The sequence below is a fragment of the Triticum aestivum genome, chromosome 1B, assembly GCF_018294505.1.
Source record: "Triticum aestivum cultivar Chinese Spring chromosome 1B, IWGSC CS RefSeq v2.1, whole genome shotgun sequence".
Lineage (NCBI taxonomy): Eukaryota > Viridiplantae > Streptophyta > Magnoliopsida > Poales > Poaceae > Triticum > Triticum aestivum.
The window spans coordinates 53,864,511-53,879,310 of NC_057795.1; positions in this window are offsets into that span (position 1 = coordinate 53,864,511).

Below are 14,800 nucleotides of genomic sequence, written 5' to 3' on the forward strand. Positions count from 1 at the left end.
CCCTGCGCGGATCACTTCACCATCACCGTCACCGTGTCGTCATGCTGACGGAACTCATCTACTTCCTCGACACTTTGCTGGATCAAGAGTTCGAGGGACGTCATCAAGCTGAACGTGTACAGAACTCAGAGGTACCGTACCACCAGTAGAAAAGAGGGCTTTGGATCATGCCGGGTCAGCCCATTAGTCCCGGTTCAGTCCAGAACCGGGACCCATGGGGGCATTGGTCCCGGTTTGTGAGCCCAGGGGGCCGGCCGGGCCACGTGGGCCATTGGTCCTGGTTCGTCTGGACCTTTTGGTCCCGGTTGGTGGGACGAACCGGGACCAATGGTCCTGGCTCCTGGCCCACCACCATTGGTCCTGGTTGGTGGCTTGAACCTGGACAACAGGCTGCCCTTTAGTCCCGGTTCATGCCACGAACCGGGACCATTGAGGTGCCTATATATACCCTCGCCCGCGAGCATAGCACTCCACTGCTTTGTTTTTCTCTGGCCGGGGAGGGGAGGGCTTTGTGGTGCTCTAGCTCACCTCCTATGCACATGAGGTGTTCGATGAAATGCCCGAGCCACACTAGTTAAGCTTTCTCCTCTCGAAGCACGACCTCCGAACTCTATTTTTCTCGAGATTTGTCTAGGTTTATATTAGCGGCCCGTCACGCCCCGTTCTCGTCTTCACTATCATCAATCGCCCATGCCGATCTCGTCTCCGGCACCACCGTGGTGAGCCTCTTGTTCTTATCTTCTTTCTAAAAGAAAAAATTATACATACCCGAAAGTAAGTACTACTAGCTAGCTAGTTGCGCGCATCTCCCGTTGATTCTATAGCTATACTTTCATCAATGCCACTTATAATGCTTCATTATCAGTTTGATTGACCTCTATTTCTCGTAAAGTGCTTGTGGCAGGAACAAGGGAATGATTACTGTGGATACTACGTGTGCGACTTCATCTACAATGTGACTAACAAAAATAAGCGGGGCTACTCTAAAAGACAATATGAACTGCGTAAGCAATAATATTCACAATTTCATTTTATTACACCATCATTTCTGTTGAGTTTCATTCATATATATGTATTAACCCCCTTCTTCAAATTAGACGTGGCAGATGCGGAATGAACTCCTACCACAAGATCGCATGAAAGCAATTCAAGAGGAATTGGCGGGATTCTTTCTTGACCACGTCATCAATAAAGCCGGAGAATACCATGTGGAAGTTGATTTCAATTGCTAGGGGATTGTAAGAGATCTTACATATTTCATATGTATGTAGCCAATAGCGTCGGATAGATAATACGAAAACTTGTTGTTCGACCAATCTCTCGGAGAAGGAGAGGTCGATCGATCACTTCTCTCGGTATGCATGACGAACTTCTGTACTTAATGGTTTCCTTCATTTTCTTACTAGCTAGGGTGTCGAGGGACTCTCTATGTATAGTACGTAGCATCGACCAAGCATGGACATAAGAGAGGACACTTCTCTCTATTAATTAGCTAGCTAACACAATATATGAAACACCAAAATTAACCCCCCAAAACCTTCAACCCCCTCCCCCCCTTTCAAAAAAAACAAAAAAACCCAACCCCTCAAATGCTGACGCGTGGATGCCTTTTGGTCCCAGTTGGTGCCACCAACCGGCACCAAAGGCCCTCCTGCCTGGGCTCGGCGCACCGGCCACGTGGAGGCCCATCTGTCCCGGTTCGTGTTCGAACCGGGACTAAAGGTTTAGGGCATTAGAAACGACCCTTTAGTCCCAGTTCAAGAACCTGGACAAAAGGCCCTTACCAACCGGGGCGAATGGGGCTTTTTCTACTAGTGTACGTTCGGTGCTTGCTCGGTCGGAACGAGAAGAAGTTTGACTACATCAACCACATTGTTAAACGCTTCCACTTTCGGTCTACGAGGGTACATAGACACACCCTCCACCTCTCATTGCTATGCATCTCCTAGATAGATCTTGCGTGAGCATAGGAATTTTTTTGAAATTGCATGCTACGTTCCCCAACATTTACATGACGGGCTTCGGACACGCATCAGACACTGGTTGATGGGGTAGAGCTTCCGCTACCCACCTCCCTACAATCGTTCAAAACACCACCTACCTCCCAAACAAGCTCGATGACTAGATTACTACAACCTTAGTGCCAAAGGCACCCTTCAAAAGGAGGAAGCTGGGGACATGGCTAGGGATTCATGAACCATACTGCAAGGACATGGAGGTGTTTTTTTTCCTTAAGTGGGAGTTCAACCTAATGACACTGCCAGACTGACTTTGCCCGGTGCACCTGCTACAGGACGACATGGACGGCCTCGTACCTATCGCGCACACTAGACACATACCTGAGAGGGTCAACTACCACAAGCTCCCCAATAGAGGCGACATATGGTGGCGTGGCATAGGGCCCTCCCATCCCTCCCTCCAGAAGTTAGGCCTCTCATCCTACCGCAGGTGTTGTCTAACCCTTTTATTTTCATGATTGGGTGTTGCTTATTGATTTGATCATATGATCACTACTGGAATCACCTACTTTGCTGAGAGTCGAAGACACTTTATGAAGGCCCAAAAATACTCGACAGAGACTTTCCCGAGGACTTTCCTCAGCAAAAGCCATTTAGCAGTGTTAGCCAATTTGGAAAGGTAATAATAACGAATTACACTTCCATTGTTAGCCATGAGCTTTACTCAACTTCTCATAGAGATTATGTTAAGAAAGGATTACGTTCATCTTGCATAGAACACCAACATATATTGCAGAACTGAACTTAGATGTTTTTTTGTCATCAACTTTCCAATTGCACGATCAAATCGTTTTAAATTTCATATAAAGAGTGATCTTGATTATTCACACAAGCTTTTTTTTGCTTCATCATGATAAATCTGCCATTGCTATGGTTTTGATTCTTGAAAAAAATTCTATGCCTTCAAAGGTACCTATAGCATTTGTACTGGTTTATTGTAAGTGTGTGGCTCATGGTAGAATATCCGTGCAGTTCCCCAAATATATTAGATGTCAGAGCCGATCAAGTGTGTTCTTTTTGATTTAGTTTGCACATATTTAAAAGCAAATGTCAACAACATGCACTACTAGGGAAAAGCCTATACACAGAATCTTACCAGCAGCGCGCTTTAAAATAAGGCGCTGCTGCTACGTAGCAGTAACACGCAAACATAACTCGCTGCTGAAATAAATATAGCAGTAGCGCGCCCGCTCTGAGAAGCGCTACTGCTATAATTCGCACGAGGCCGCCGCGAGGCTAGTTCTAGCGGCAGCACATTATCACGAAGAGCGCTACTTCTACGGATCATAGTAGCAGTGCATTTCACCAATAAGCGCTACTGCTAAGTTTACTACAAAAATTTAGTCCCACCTCGCTCCGTGAAGAGAGTTTCTACCACCTTAAATATGTTATTTCTCAAACTTTGACAAGAACTTGGTCTTCATTGAACTCCATGTGTAGAATTTGTGGCCGCAATATGAATTTAAACCGGTGAGGACTCATATTGACAAATCAGATTGTACACAAAAAGATCATTGATGATCAATGTATTTTTGAAGTCTATTTTTACATGCTGACACATAGCAGTAGCGCTTTCTTTGTGAAAGGCGCTACTCCTAGGTAGTTTAGCAGTAGCGCCTTTCTCTATAGCGCGCTACTGCTAAGCCATTCCATCTCCCACCCCCCCTCTCCTCTATCCGATCCACTCGCACTGACACAGTCACTAGATCTCCCCGTCAACCACCCACGCTGGTCCTCCCCCGTCGCCCCTCCTCCCTCTGCGCCGCCGTCACCTCCTCCTCCTTGCTGGACTCGGTACCGGCCTCCTCCTCCGTCCTCCCCCCACTCTCCGTTAGCCGGCCCCTCCTTGCTCTGCCTTCCTCCTCCGTCCTCCCTCCACTGGCCGCCGGCCGGCCCCTCCTCGCTCTGCCTTCCTCCTCCGTCCTACTTTCTTCTCCCTCCTCGAGTCGCCCCTCCTTCTCCCTCCTCCCTTCTACATTTTGATTTAGTAGGCTAGTTCATATGCAACATTTTGATTTAGTTGATATGATTTAGTTGATTTAGTAGGCTAGTTGATTTAGAACATTTTGATTTAGTTGATTTAGTATGCTAGTTGATTTAGTAAGCACCATTTTATTGTTATTTTTTCTTGTTATTTTTTCTGTACATGGATAGGTAGATGCTTTTTTTGTAATAAGTTATTTTTTGGCAAAATGTAGGTGGTACCTTGTCATCTAATATGTTACTAGATCTTAGGATTATAATTGTCCATCAAATTGCTTCTTGCGGAAGAACCAAAAATATCACTTGCTACTGTTTTTCTTTCCTGTGAAGTGGATCGTTAATCCTTTTCTCATATTGCTATAGGAAAAATGGCGCCACCACCACCACCACTATGTCGACTGTGCAAGTCAAGGTGCGCCAGCAGCCTTGCAACTGGCAAGCTGTTTGGCATCTAGTTCCAGCCGATTTTTCGTCATGCGGCGGTAAGAAATTAGATAAAATGTAACAACTATTTTATTTTTAGTGTTGGCATTACTGCATTGTGTCATTTTGCTTATTTTACACAGATCATCCAATGCAATGTGAGGTTGAAATTCAACAAGCTGATAGGAGACACTGCGACATTTGAGGCTCCTGGGGGGGCGTACACTATGGAGGTCGAGAAAGGACGCAATATGTTGCAGATTGGAGGAGACGGATGGGCCCGTTTCCTCACCAGCATGCGTCTTACTAGTGGTGAGTTGATCAGCTTCTCCTTCAGAGCAGGAAGACCCAAGATGGCTGTCATTTATCTCAACCTGGTGGAATATGACGAAGATGATGAAGATGATGAAGATAATGAGGACCCACTCGATAAAGATGATGAGGACCCACTTCATGAAGCCATCGTAGCTCAAAGAATGAGGCTGAGCGAGGAGGAGGTGTCCAACCTGTGGGACATAATTCCTCCACGTGATGACTTTGTCGGGGTGCCATTCGTGACCCGCCTGACAAGTACCATGGTTGATTGACATGATATGGTATGTTATACTTACAAATGCAAATTATCCGATGAAATACTTAGTGTACAGTCCAATGATATGGTATGTTGTGTGGAATCTAGTCGATGATATGTTTTAGTGTAGAGTTCGATCACATGCTTATTAGTGTAGAATCCAAGGAACTATTAATAGTGTAGATAATCCATATATACTTATTTGCAAGAGTATGTGCGAGGCTATTTATTAATTGATATGTTTTTTATTCAGAAATTGGCAAAGAGCATATCTGTGAGTTATGGGATCGAGCCTGATGAAGAAGGCTCAGCTGGACTACGCCTTACTGCAAGGGGCTCCGTCACAACCTATACTTACCGCGTGGACACGGACGGTAGCACGCACTTAAACTCGGTTGGGTGGAAGAAATTCCTCGATGGCAAGAATCTTCATGTTGGACAGGTCATCCTAATTACTATCAGGAACACCAACTGCCCAGGCTTGAGGATGATGATTGTCTTCGATATCATCTAGAACTACATATGTGTGTGTGGCTATATCATCTAGAACTACATATGATGATCGTCGTCGATATCATCTAGAACTACATATGATGATCGTCGTCGATATCATCTAGAACTACATATGATGATCGCCGTCGATATGACCTTGTACTGCTTGAGGATGCATGTTGAGTATGCATGAAATTGTTATCCAGTACTCCCTTCGTTCCAAATTACTCGTCGTGGTTTGAACTAAAACCACGACGAGTAATTTGGAACGAATGGAGTACTACCTAGTACTTATAATGGTTTATGAATTTGATATCTAGTAGTACCTAGCATCTGAAAGGGAAAGGGGTACAATGGGAAAATGATGAAACATATACAGTAGCGAGGGACAACAAAATCACTACAGCTAACTAATAGTAGCGCGTTCCGCAAAAGCGCTGCTGATATCGTCAACAGTAATAGCGCGGATGCGGACCGCGCTACTACTATAAATTAGCTGTAGCGCCTTATTAGTAGCGCGGCCACCCGCCCTGCTGCTAGCCTCAAAACCCGCGCTACTACTAGGGTTTTCCCTAGTAGTGAGGTGCAGGTGCAGTCTCTAACTATTACCCTTTCCAAGGAGGGTTTCTCACCACCGCCCCACCATCTAAGAAATTTAGGTTCCCTCGCCTCCGGCCGCAATCTTGGCACTGCGAGGTGGGTGGGTGGAGGGGGGGACCTCGGATCTTCAAGACCTCTATGTTTTTGTCAACGACTTGCGATCATCATACTTTTGTGAGAATAAATTTCCTCTCATTTTTTTGTTGGTGCCACGAGACTAGAGAGTTTTCTGTCTTCACAGGTCCGATTATTGGAAATATTCATGCGGATGGAAAAGTGACAACATTGTTGCTCCAGTCCAATTGCAGACTCTTTACCAAAGTCTCTGGAGTATTTCTTCGAGTAGAGATTTATACCGCGAAGAAGGTGTTTTCAAGAGGAGTTACTTTGCATTTTTTTTATCGCAAGTCCAAACCAATGTACTTGTAATTGTTATGAGTATGAATAAAGTTATAAGTGTTTCTAAAAAACACTATTACACTTTCCATTAATATTTAATAACAAGGCCTGATAAATTGTATTCTTTTTTGTTGAGTTTGTACACGTTTAAAAGCAAATATGAACACCAGCTGCAGGTGCAGTCTCAAATACGCTACCTCTCTCTCTCAGGACCCGTGGGCCGTGGCCTACCTGCGTACGTACGAGCCAGAAAAAAAAAAGCCGAGCGAGCAGAGTCCGTTTCCAGCAGCCGCGAGCTGGACCTCTGTCCGACTCGGCCGGGATGTGGTAGCACTACATAATATAAGCCGGCCAAGGGAGGCAGTGGCTCTTGGAACCGAAAGGTCGAGCCATCAACTGGGTTCATCACACAACCAAACGCAATCGCGAGGAAGAGATGCTGATGGCTCAACTCGCATGGATGGCTAGGACGCTGTCGATGGCCGGCAGCTATGGCCAGAAATCGAAGACCAAGAAGAGGCCGGCCGAAGGAACAGTGCACGACATGGAGAAGAGGGTCATGGAGGCGGTCCGGGCAAGGGGACGCGCCCGATCAAGTTGGTTCCAGAGGTTCATGGCCGCATCCGACAGGGCCGATAAGGCCGTCCAAGATTTCATCGAGCATCGCATCAGCTTGCGCGCCGCCAGCAAAACGTCACCGTGCTTGTCTTGCATCTCATCAGCCTGCGCACTAGCAAACTCGACGATTTATGGTCTCTGTTTGCTCTTCTTGTTTGTATCAGTGTGCTCGTCAGAGATCTTGTAATCTGTTTTCTTCCTCAGTTTTCTACTGTATATAGAAGGTTGTAGAGATTTTACGGAACACCCCATGTACTTCATATTTATGTTGTGATGAATTTAAATATTGACTGACTAGGATGGAGAAATCTTCTTTGATACTCTCCATTCACTGATCGGGACGGCGCATGCTAGAAACCACACTCCTGACTTGGAGTTCTTGGGCATGACCGCAGGTGAAGTTAATTACAATAAACTACCACATTTACGGCTAGGTTAGCATAAAACCACCAAGTCGCTAATCCGTTGCAAAAAACACCGCAATTTCTCTAATCTTATTGCAAAAGTCAATGATCGGGTGATTTGGTCCATTTGATCGCTTTCTGACAAGTGGGACCGAATTTGAAGAAGCTGACTTGGCAAAGAATTGACATACACACCCCTGGAATCTAAAACAAAACACAATCAACCCCCCCTCCTATGGCTGGCTATGCCTCCGCCCCTGCTTCGGACGACGGGAGGTCAATGACGAGCTCGCATGGATGAGGGAGGGTCGCGGGCGGAGGGTCGGGCGAGGTGCTGGAAAGGGCAGCGCCTTCCGCCCCGCCATGGCCATAGCCTTCCACTGCTGCTAACGCCCTCCATGCTCCGAGCCGGGACGACGCTGTGGAGGGGCGACTGACGGAGCTCAACCTCCCGCAGCATGTCGTCCGACAGCCGCCACAGCAACCTCCCGCTGCCTCCCGGCGTCGCGTTGCTCCGGCAACCACTGTCGCTTCCCCGGATCCCCGACCTCCATCGACCTCATGTCTCCCTCCGCATCCGTGGACCATCAAGTAGCCCAAGGCCGACGCTGCCATGAGGGCGTTGTTGTAGAGATTTTACCGAACATCCCATGTACTTTATATTTGCGTTGTGACGAATTTAAATATTGGCACACTAGGATGGAGAAATCTTCTTTGACACTTTTCATTCACTGATCGGGATGGCGCATGCATGCTAGAAACCACACTCTTGACTTGGAGTTCTTGGGCATGACCGCAGTTGGAGTTAATTACAAGAATCTACCACATTTACAGCTAGCTTTGCATAAAACCACAAAGTCGGTAATCTGTTGCAAAATACACCATAATTTCTCTAATCATATTGCAAAAAGCAATGATCAGGTGATTTGGTCTGTTTGATCGCTTTCTGACAAGTGGGACCGTATTTGAAGGAGCTGAATTGGCAAATAATTGGCATACACACACCTGGAATCTAAAACAAAACGCAATCAACCCTCCCCCTCCTCTGGCCGGTTGCGCCTCCGCCCCTGCTCCGGATGACGGGAGGTCAACGTCGAGCTCGCATGGATTAGGGAGGGTCGCATGCGGAGGGTCGGACGATGTGCCGGAAACGGTAGTGCCTTCCGCCCCGCCATGGCCGTAGCCTTCCACTGCTCCTACCGCCAGCAATGCTCCGAGCCGGGACGGCGCTATAGAGTGGCGATGGCCGGAGCTCAACCCCCCACAACATGTCGTCCGGCAGCCACCGCCGCAACCTCCTGCTGCCTCCCAGCGTCGCACTGCTCCAGCAACCACTGTCGCATCCCCGGATCCCCGACATCCGTCGACCTCATGGCTCCCTCTGCAGCCATGGGCCATCAAGTAGCCAAAGGCCGAAGTCATAGTGAGGGCGCTGCTGCTGCCGCATGATTGGTTGCGCCCGTCGAGCCAGTGAGGCACCAGCTAGATCGTGGACGAGCCTCGGGACACGCCGCAAGTGGATTATCAGCAGAGTGGTGTTGCTTGGGAGCAGGGGATCGGGAGCAGGGGGTTGATTGCATTTTCTTATTTGTTTCAAGGGTGTGTCACTAGTAGAAAAGGGTCAAACGTGAAGCACATTAGTGCCGGTTTGTATTTGAGCCGGCACAAATGTATACATTAGTGCCGGTTCCAACGGCTAGCCAGGCCGCTCCCATTAGTACCGGTTCATGTCTAACCTTTAGCACCGGCTCGTGCCACGAACCGGTACTAATGAGAGTGGTGGCAGGATGTTGTCAGTCTGGGCCCCCTCCAGCACCTTTAGTACCGGTTCTTGGCACGAACCGGTACTAAAGGTCGTCCTACATAAACCCTTCGTCCACCCGAGCTCGCTCTGTTCTTCCCCTTTCCCCTCTCCTCTTTGTTCTTCCCCTCTTCCTCTCGAGCTCATCACACATTTTGCCCAAAATTTGTCAAGATTTGAAGGCCCCCATCCATTCAAATGATCACAAAGGTTAGCAACTTTGTCCTTTCATCTCTCATTGCTAGATTAGCTCTTGCAATGCTTTATATAGTTATTAATTTGTGAGTTTAGTAATTTGGGAGGAAATATATATATGTGCTAGTATTTGATTTATATGCAATTTGAGGTCAAAAATAACACTTAGTTTGCATATGTAGGTGTGGTTTACTTAGTTTGCATATGTAGGTCAACCAGAGTACGGTCCACACCAGAGTGGTACGGTAATCATGTTCTGGAAGTCATGTTACTAGACCATGACGAACCTACGAACTATGAGGAAGCAATGATGAGCCCAGATTCTGCGAAATGGCTTGAGGCCATGAAATCTAAGATGGGATCCATGTATGAGAATAAAGTATGGACTTTGATTGACTTGCCCGATGATCGGCGAGCCATTGAGAATAAATGGATCTTCAAGAGGAAGACAGACGCTGATCATAGTGTTACTATCTACAAAGCTTGAATTGTCGCAAAAAAGTTTTCGACAAGTTTAAGGTGTTGACTACAATAAGATTTTCTCACTCGTAGCGTGCTTAAGTCTGTCCGATTCATGTTAGCAATTGCCACATTTTATGAAATCGGGCAAATGGATGTTAAAACTACATTCCTTAATGGTTTAGTTGATTTGGATCACATGATCACTTAAATGATTAAAGAGATGTCTATCTAAGTGGGAGTTCTTAAGTAATATGATTAATTGAACATAAATTTATCATGAACTTAGTCCTGGTAGTAATGAGGCCATCTTCCAAAGTCGAAGACCACGAGAACTTGCACAAAGAAAACAAAAAAATGGGTGTGTTATCCACGAATCGACAACATGCACGAGTCTGGGCATATTGTGTCCCTACTTTTACTCCCGATGACCTGAAGTTACGTTCCCATGATTACCGATGAGAAACACTCGACACCATTAGATAGGTATTTAAACCAGTTTTTTAGAAACACCTTTTAAGTGAATCATGTGGAAGTCAAGAACTCGTGACCACTTGCTTCTTAATAAGGTCGTCTTCAAAAGTCGAAGAACATGAGAATGTGCATAGAGAAAACAGAATTGGCATGTTATCCACGAATCGGCGGCCTGGATTGGGCATATTGCGTCCCTCCTTTTACTTGAGTTCTAGATTCCCGGCGACCTGAAGTGATATTTCAGCGTTTACATTATTATTTGATGAAAATCACTTGACACATTTAGGTAGGTATTTAAACCAGTTTTTTTAAGAAACTCTTCTTAAGTGAAGCATGCCAAAGTCAAGAACAAGTGACCACTTGCTTCTTAACAAGGTCATCTTCAAAAGTCGAAGAACATGATAATGCACAAAAAAAAGTTGGCATGTTATCCACGAATCGCTGGCCTGAATCTCGGTATATTGTGTCCCTCCTTTCACTTATGTTCTAGATTCCCCAATGACCTAAAGCGATGTTCCCGCGATTACATTACGATCTAATGAATATCGACACAATTAGATAGGTATTTAAACCAATTTTTAAGAAACACACTTTAAGTGAATCATACGATGGTCGAGAACTCCTGGCCACTTGCTTCGTAATAAGGCCATCTTCCAAAGTCGAAGACCACGAGAACTTGCACAAAGAAAACAAAAAAATGGGTGTGTTATCCACGAATCGACAACATGCATGAATCTGGGCATAATACAGATATTTACAACGATACAAATAGGATGTGAGGAGGGAAAGCGATGTGAAGCGGAAAAACATAGACACAACATAGCCATTCCTAACAAAGAGAGGCAAGGATGAACAAGAACGAAAACACCCACAGATAACAAAAGGTTGCTGCCAAAAGCCCCTAGCATTTTCCCATCAAGACCAAAAAGTTTTGGTTTCATTACAAAGAAGGCCAAAATTTAGACAAGTCATGTGGATTTTCACTAGAAATTTTGGCAGCATAACGCGTTGCATAAGAATCCAAATCAAAAGAATGGTATTATCATGTTGTTCATTCCAAGATAATTCATGCACTCCCAAGTGCAAGTTAGTCAATACACTTCCATCTTGTCATCCTACCAAACAATTTCCTAAAAAAACACTACTACAAACTCAATAAGCCAATGGATGAATCTAACACCACCTCCCACTACTCACTGCTGACCCTTCTTTCCTTCCTTGCCTTGTCATTCTTCTTCGGTTTGAATGACTGGTAACAGCACATGCATCGATGCACTGAGACATGACTTCCTTACTTGTGTTGCGTAACACAAAATGACTTGAGAGGCTCCCAGCAAAACAACAACCCATCAGGAACTTCACGCCACCGACCCGATATCCATCCATCCACTCAGCAGCAACCCAACGACCAAACTCCGTCCATCGGTCTTATTACCCTTCACAATATCAAACTTCCCGAGGACCTGGGCAGAGAGAGAGACAGAGAGAGACAATGAGAGCAAGAGAGGAAACGAGGTTAACTAGTGGCCCCAATCCATAAAGGACAAACAATATATCATGCCAAAGCAACAGGAAATTTTACAGCAGCAAAAAGGACAATACACAATACATTTTATAGCAGGAAAACCGTAGAAACCTAAAAGCCTAGATATGCACCACATTGGTTGATTGCCACACCACCAAAAGATTATCAACTGCAACAATACTGGCTAGTAAATATTATCAGTTGTAAATAATGTAGGTTCAACTCATGTTTTCAACAAAATTATAGTTTAATTTGAATGATCAAACAAGGATTCAAGTGTTAACCAGCGGTGAGAGCGCGGTGGGGAGAACCAATTGCTTACCACCTATGCGGAAGTGCAAGAAGAATCAGGGCAGCAACAGCGATGGTCTCTAAAGTTGCCGGCATTGTGCATGTCCACCTCCTGGCCAAATGTCAACCCAGGACATGAGGTTGAAGTTCTTCCTGCATTTGGTGTTCAGGATGCTCTCGAAGTAGAGAATGAGCTTGGCGGCAGGGGTCTCCTAAATGGATTAATTTGCCTGTATAGGAGTAAGGCTTGGACTAGATAGTGTCAGAAGCAGATCATTAAAACTGCCCCCCTTCCCTTATGTATGGGATGCTGAAACTTGTCCATATTAATGAAAATTATATGATTGTTTCAATTAAATGAAACTATAAAGTAGCAAACCAGTGTAGTGTATCATGTTTTAATTTGTCGAGCAATATGAGTGATAAATGATGAGTAATTGCACAGGAAAAATAGAGCAAAGGACATTAGAGGCAATGTGAACTGACACGATAGATTCTTGCCATGAATCAAAGCAAAATGCTCAACCATGAATCAGATTCAGTCAAGGGTACATCATGAAGACTGGATGCGCCCTTATAGATGATATCCTGAAATCTGCCCAAATTGATGAAATCCTTTCGGTTTTAATAAGCTAAGCACTGGATTTCTTGGAGCAAGCAGATGTAGCTACTTACATAGACATGAGCAAAAATAGTTGACTCTGAGGAATGACATGCATGCTAGCGTATTATCTATCCAAAGACTATGTAATCATCATTCAAGAGAGCACACACACATGCACATTGATACAAGAACAGGCATTGGATAACATGTTTATCTTTCTAGTGTGTTCTTTCATATTTGTTTCAATGATGAATTGCTTATGACTGATTGATGCTACTACAAATGTTTAGTGAAGCCAGCAGAGTTTCATCTATATAGCACCTTGGATGTTCTTCATGAACCGAGGTCAATCTTGGAGGCCACCGAGCAGAGCATGTCACTGAGGTTTGGAACATAAGAATACGAATAATACTAGTATTAGACGCTGCCAACATCAATATGGTGAGGACTGAAATTTGCCTGACAAAAAGAACTAGATGAACAAGTGAGAGTACGGGACTGACCCCACTGTGATCCAACTTAGTGTCAGGCTACATGAAGGTGAGACAGCCTCTTGGCCTGGCCGCGAATGACAAATATGTGAGCTTCTCGAGAAGCATTGCATGTGCACGTACAACCACTGCAATACAAAATAAACCTCCAGATTAATGATGAAATCAGTAAGAAACTGATAAGAGGAAACACAAGATATTGTAACCCAAAATGCTTGACTGATGATTATGCTAAGATAACAAAAAGGAGTGACCATAAATATGTCCATATTAATGGACATTATATAATTGTTTCAACTAACTGAAACAGTAAACTAACTAACCAATATTGTCTATCACGTTCTAATTTGTCGAGTGATAAATTCCTATTCTACAATGACGTGTAATTGCGCAGTGAGTTACTGGCACATGTGATGGTCAACCCCACAAGCATCATGCACAGGCACATAAAACCTGAATAAATTTCCAAGAAAGAACTGGGTTGCTGTCTAATAATTCAGGGCTTGAATCTGCCAAGTATCTTAGCATAATGCATAATTATCGTCTCTTGCCTCTATATATATTCTTTAGCATAGTGCACTACACAGGGAAGAACAACAACTTGAAATGTGGTATCTCTCTCAGAGGAGAGGAGAGGGTAGGTACCTTGAAGAGCTCGTCAAGAGCATCTAGACGGAAGTCTCCTCGCCCTCCCAGATGAGGGAAGAAGCACATGGAGGGAGGGAGGATCCTATCTCGGTGGAATACGGTGGGGGAGGAGCCACCATCCTCGTCAAGGCGATCAGTCGACGACCTCCACAGTCTTCTTGGGCTTCAATAGAAGGTACCAGCCAAGGGCGCTCTGGCCGGCAAGGGTGCTTGCCAGAACGGTGTAGCTCATGTTCTTGTCGGTTGACATGCTGCTATGGATGCCGACACCATTGAACAGACGCTTCCAGTGTTCACATCGTCTCCTGCAGGCATTGGGGTTGACGGATCTTGCTCTCCTATGCTGGGACACTGCAGAAATCTAAATCCACCGTTAGTCAGTTACACGAACCACACATAACATGTTTACCAATTGGACATGTACCATCTTGTTAATATATAAGGATGCTAATTGGCTACGCACGACATCACAAGAATTTACATCTCTTTTCAGTGTCATGACCCACGCAGAACTAGTGTATCCTCTACTATTGAGTACATAAATATACATGGCATCCCCGGGCTTCATATTCTAATGTCATGACAAACAGGATGTATCCGGCAGATGTGCATGCCTTGCCTGCAATCCACACGAACTCCAGCAAGGATGAATTATTTCTCACACCTTGGGAGACCAAAATCCAACACCCAAGCCGCTTAATATATGCCCCCAAATCCCCACCAATCAAGTAAAACCTTGATTTGTACTCAAAGTAATTTTTGATTGACTGCTATGGTGTTGTTTGATGCATGGTTCACAACAGA